The sequence below is a fragment of the Mustelus asterias genome, chromosome 20 (genome assembly GCF_964213995.1).
Source record: "Mustelus asterias chromosome 20, sMusAst1.hap1.1, whole genome shotgun sequence".
NCBI classification, from domain to species: Eukaryota; Metazoa; Chordata; class Chondrichthyes; order Carcharhiniformes; family Triakidae; genus Mustelus; species Mustelus asterias.
This window is the reverse complement of record NC_135820.1, coordinates 54,109,436-54,115,582: the sequence shown is the minus strand read 5'-3', so window position 1 is coordinate 54,115,582 and position 6,147 is coordinate 54,109,436.

Here is a 6,147-nt window from a genome sequence, read left to right as displayed (position 1 = left end):
TAAGTATGAAGTCTACTTCCTTCAGGTTTTGAATTTTTATAGTTCGTTTTCAAAATGTCAAGCTTTTAACTTTACATTTTAATCTTATATTTTCTTTCTGTCTTCTTTTCTCTTTCTCAATACAGCCTTTATTTTCCTCTCTTTAATTCGCCTTCTGCACCTGAGTTGACATTGGACTCACTCCCTTTAATTCACCCTCCTTCTCAGTCTTTCCACTGATTATTTTCCTAAGATTAAGTCTCACTGGGTAAGGAGATACTCTGTTGGTTGTCCTGTTCACTCAGGTCCCAGATGTCTTGTCTCACTGCCCCCTTATCAACTTAGACTTTCAACAATTTTGTGGGCAAATAGACTCTTGCCCATTATGAGAAAGAGAGTTGTTTATTTATCTAAATGGAAAGAAATTACAATATGCTGCTGTGCAGAGGGACGTGGGGGTCCTTGTGCATGAGACGCAAAAACCCAGTCTGCAGGTGCAACAGGTGATCAAGAAGGCAAATGGGATGTTGGCCTATATTGCAAGGGGGATAGAATATAAAAGCAGAGATGTCTTGCTGCATCTGTACAGGGCATTGGTGAGGCCGCAGCTGGAATACTGTGTGCAGTATTGGTCCCCTTATTTGCGGAAGGATATATTGGCCTTGGAGGGAGTGCAGAGAAGGTTCACCAGGTTGATACCAGAGATGAGGGGTGTTGATTATGAGGAGAGACTGAGCAGATTGGGTTTGTATTCGTTGGAATTTAGAAGGCTGAGGGGGGATCTTATAGAGACCTATAAGATAATGAAGGGGCTGGATAGGGTAGAGGTGGAGAGATTCTTTCCACTTAGAAAGGAAACTAGGACTAGAGGGCACAGCCTCAAAATAAAGGGGGGTCAGTTTAGGACAGAGTTGAGGAGGAACTTCTTCTCTCAGAGGGTGGTGAATCTCTGGAATTCTCTGCCCACTGAAGTGGTGGAGGCTACCTCATTGAATATGTTTAAATCATGGATAGATGGATTCCTGATCGGTAAGGGAATTAGGGGTTATAGGGATCAGGCGGGTAAGTGGAACTGATCCACTTCAGATCAGCCATGATCTTATTGAATGGCGGGGCAGGCTCGAGGGGCTAGATGGCCTACTCCTGCTCCTATTTCTTATGTTCTTATGTTCTAGGAGAATGTGGGTCCAAAAAAGACAGCTGTAGGCAAGTCAATTATGGGAATGGCCAGTTTGTTAAATGAGAACTTTGTACCTGTTTTCACACCAAAGGAAGAGGACAAAATATCACAGCAAAGGGGAATGTAAAGACATGTCAGGAAGTCAGGTTAGGTTGATTGGCCATGCTAAATTTGACCCTTCGTGTCAGGGGAATTATCAGCGTAAATACATGCGGTTATGGGGATAGGGCCTGGGTGGGATTGTTTTTGGTGCAGGCTGGATGGGCCGAATGGCCTCCCTCAGCACTGTAGGGATTCTATGATTCTATTCTATGATTCTAGAACTTAACAGATTTGATATAAGTATAAAAAATGCTAATGGAGAAAATGGAGGGACCTAAGAATATACAACTGTCCATGACCTTTTTTCAACTTTAAGATCTTAGAAAAAGAAATACACAGTTGGGTACAGGTATCCTAGTTCTTAAATAGCACTGAACTAGGATGCACAATAAGTTGTGTAGCTGGAAGCTGTAGGTTAGAAAGGGGCATAGAAGTAGACAACATTAAACAAAACTGGGCCAGTTGGAGTTTAATGTGGGGCAGTATGAGGTTACCCACTTTGGATTCAAGAAAAATGAACTGGAATATTTTCTTAATAGTGAGAGATTGAAGTTGTAGCTGATCTGAGGAATTGGGTATTTGTGTATACAAATGAATCATTAAAAGCTAGTGCACAGGTACAAAAAACTAAACAAAGGAGTGGTCTAAATCTCAAAAGGGTTGGAATACAAAACTGAGGATGCGTTGTTTGAGTTTTGCAGAGCCTTGATCAGATCCCATTTGAATCACTGCATTCAGTTTGGCCCACTGAACCTCAGGAAAGAAATATTGAGCATTGGGGAATGCAATGCAGACTCAGTTGGATGATACCAAAGTTTAATGGGATACATTACTTGATTTGTATTTACTTGAGTCGAGAATGTTACTGAGTGAGGGATTCAATAGGATAGACACAGAGAAATTGTATCTCTGATGAGGAGCCTAGTACCGGAATTAGAGCTAACCCAGTAAAATCAGGAAGCAATTTTCCACACAGGGGGCAGTGGGAATCTGAAATTTGTGTCTCACAAAGGCAATGTTGCTGGGTCAGTTGCAACTTTCATTATTCTTTTTCATAGATTTTTGTTCGGTCATGGTTTTGAGATTTGGAACTAAAGGAGGATAAATGGAGCTGAGGAACAAAGCAGCCATAATCTATTGAATGGCAAAACAGAATTGAGGGGTTGAATGGTCTATCATGGTCTTGTGTTCCTGCCCCATCTAATTGCCTCTTAAAGTTCAAAACAGTGGCACATGGTTAGCACTGCTGCCTCACAGTGTCAGGAACCTGGGTTCAATTCCGGTCTTGGGTGACTGCCTGTGTAGCGTCTGCACATTCTTCCCGTGTCTGCGTGGATTTCCGTGGGTTTGTACTAGGTGCTCCAGTTTCTTCCCACAGTCCAAAAATGTTCAGGTTAGGTGGATTGGCCATAGTAAAAGTGACCCTTTGTGTCCCAAGATGTGTAAATTAGATGGATTAGCCATGGTAAATATGTGGGAGTACGGGGATAGGATGGGGGAAAGGGCCTGGTAAGATATTCTGTTAGAGAGCTGTTGCAGACTCAATGGGATAAATGGCCAAATATCCTCCTTCTGCAGCGTAGGGATTCTATGATTCTATGAAAATTTGCCTTGAAGTTATGAAGTTATCCCTGAAAATTCTGGCTCTGAAGGCTCCTTAAAAATTCTGCCGCAGACTGAGGGTGAGAGAGATTGACTCATCAGAGGACCAGTGAATAATGCTTGAACTCTGCGGTACTCTAGTTTCCACCTGTTCCCCCTTGAAGTTGAAATTTGTTGGGGACACAGCTGAGGAAGGAATACCTGCCCCAGTTTTTGAAGCAAATTACAAATCTAAAAAGGAACTTGGAAAATGAGAGACTGTTAACTCTATAATTGCTCATAGACATTCTTCCCGATAGGATCAAACGCTGGCATCAAACAGCATGTTCTTTCTCCCAAAAATGTCAGACTGCCATAATATGGAGAGCGGTATTAATCCCTGCAGATAAAAGGTAAGTTTGTTGAAGTTCCAAAGACTGGAGGAGTAGACAGAGAGAAATCTTGAGGATGGAATATTCTTTGCACAGTGATATTCTCTGCTAATTACACACCCCACCTATGATTGATTTATTTTTCTTTCGCTGCACTATTAAGTTTACAATCCAGTCACAAGAGAACTAAATATCAAGTTCCAAATGTTGGAAATATACAGCAGGTCCATCTGTAAATAAAAATGTTAATACTGGCAATTATCAGGATTAATGCTTTGGGTGGAGAACTTTAGGGAAAAAAATAGTTTTAATGAACTATACGCAAACTGATTTCTCTTTTAGAGATATTAATTGGTTTATTGTGTATTTTCATCATTTGTAAAATTTTATTCTAAATGTAAAACACAGAACAAGCTGTCAACTCTACCAAATGTTTGTCCATTAATTCTTAAATAAAATAGGTCAATTTTATTCTTCATTATTTCTTAGCTACTGTAATCACTAAGTTTATAATTTCTTTGCAATTTCCCTGGGTATGTTTTATTGTATGCCTACAACAACATTACATTCAGTGCATGCCCTTCTTCTGGGCTATACCTCCCTTGGTATCAAAGAATCTTTGACTGCTTGCTTTTAATTCTGCCAACATTATCTCCAACACACCTGTGAATCTTCTGAACCTTCTGGGCGTCACGGTGGCACAGTGGTTCGCACTGCTGTCTCACAGTGCCAGGGACCCGGGTTCAATTCTGGTCTTGGGTCACTGTGATGTTTGTATGTTCTCTCTGTGTCTGTGTGGGTTTCATCCAGGTGCTCCGGTTTCTTCCCACAATCCAAAGATGTGCAGGTTAGGTGGATTGGTCATGATATTTGCACAAGGTTATGGGGATAGGGTGGGGGACTGGGCCTAGGTGGAGTGCGCTTTTGGAAGGTCGGTGCAGACAAAATGGGCAGGATTTTCCGCCACACTCACCTTAAGGTTGGAAAATCCCACCCAAGGTCAACGGATCCTTGCATGGTCCGTGTCCATTCTCGGGGCGGGCAGGATGGTAAAATTCCGCCCAATGGGTTAAATGGCTTCCTTCTTCACTGTAGGGATTCTATGGATTGATTCCAGCAGATCCTTCAAATAGTGATCTTCCTTTATCATGACTTTTCAGTCTTCAGATGCTACTGCAGTTCTCTATCTTCCTTCTGGGTCTCCTGATGTGCACGTTCCTGGCAATTTTTAAAAACAGACACCTAGCCTGGTACAGGATTCTCACAGTAAACCTTGCCCCTGAACATCATAACAGTGACTAAATGACTGGCTGCAACACACAGCATGAAACCTTTTACTGAAGTGATCTACTTCCTATGTTACTGCTGAATACTTATTTTTTGCGCTCTTGCCCATCTCACCTTTGCTAATAGTTTTAACATTGCTCTTGGTGCCATCGATCATCATTATTTTACCCTTTCAGTCCTTCACAATGGGAAAAATGGTGCTTCTTTCAGAGAAATACAATTTCTGGTGAGCTGCAGAAGAAGAGGAGGATGATGAGTAAGTTTGTGGAGGATAGATTTATTAGGTTCATTCAGAGGCTTTGGATGCCCTGTTCTATATACATATAAAAAATCAATCAGATTTCAACCTGTCTATTCAGCAAAGCTTAAGAAAGATGTGCTTGCTTTGTGAGGCCAGTATACCATTGTTAAGGTACCAGATCACAAACCCCAAGATATATTATGAAGCCAGACTAGACCCCAACAATTTTTCTATTTTGGCATTAATATGAGGATAGGATGTTTAACTTCAGGCGCAATTCTACTACAAACTAGAGCGTTTTTACCAAAACAAACTTTATTGAGCAACACAGTTTAAATATAATAAATGAATTAGCTTAATGTTTAACAATTGAACAGTACTTAAACATTGCAAGATACAATTCTTAACTGCTAATATATCACTATTATTTCCAATCAAGCAATATTTCTCTTATAGACTTAAACTCCTCTTTAAAATTAATTAGCAAAACAGAGGCATACTTGCTTGTGACTTAGGTAAAAAGTCTTGGAGCTTTCTGGAAAGAGAGAGAGGGAAACTTCTTTCTTCCACCAATTTCAGGCAGCAACTGCTCTTGGTTAAAAATGAAAATGAAACCTTTTTCCTGAAAGTTTAGCTCCTCCCATCAAACACATGATTCTATATACCTAATATAAAATCCCAAGAGAACCTAACTAAACAAAAGGTCCATTAACTCTACAAAGTAACACATTCCTTCACTAAAATCAGTTATTATCCTGCTCTCAGCATTTGAGCTACATGTTTTCCCAGACAAACTGACTCTGTGGAAAAAGACTGCCTCTTAAAGCAGCCCCACCGTAAACATAAAATGTAGCAAAATAGCACAGTACCATCACACCACTTACCTACCTCGGACTGGGAGCCCACTTCAGCGTCAAGTAACCAGAGGTACCACATTGTCACTATCAGTTACAATGACACTGGCCCCTCTGAGACTTTAGTGGTTGCCATATGAAAAATCAGCTAGTCAGCTGGTCACCCTTGCACAAGCAAACAACTGGCAGATTGTTTGAATAAGCTCCTCACCTTCCCTATAAACCCGGCATATCGCTAGGAGAGGACTGTTAACTTTTCGAGAATGACAAGATCTATCTTCTGCAATCAACAGCACTCACAGTACAATATGTATCCCTTGGGAGAATTGTCATTTTTAATGGATCGGTGAGTTGGCTGCACAGAATGGCCTCTGTTGTCAGTAATTCTCTTTGAGAATAAATGATTGCCATGTTGATAGCTGTATTCTAAATTAACAGCAGTTACAAAATCTAAGCCTTGCATTTGTCCTAGGTTTGACCATTTGGTTCATTATTGGAATAGTGAATGAAAATGTTTTGTCATATATGTTC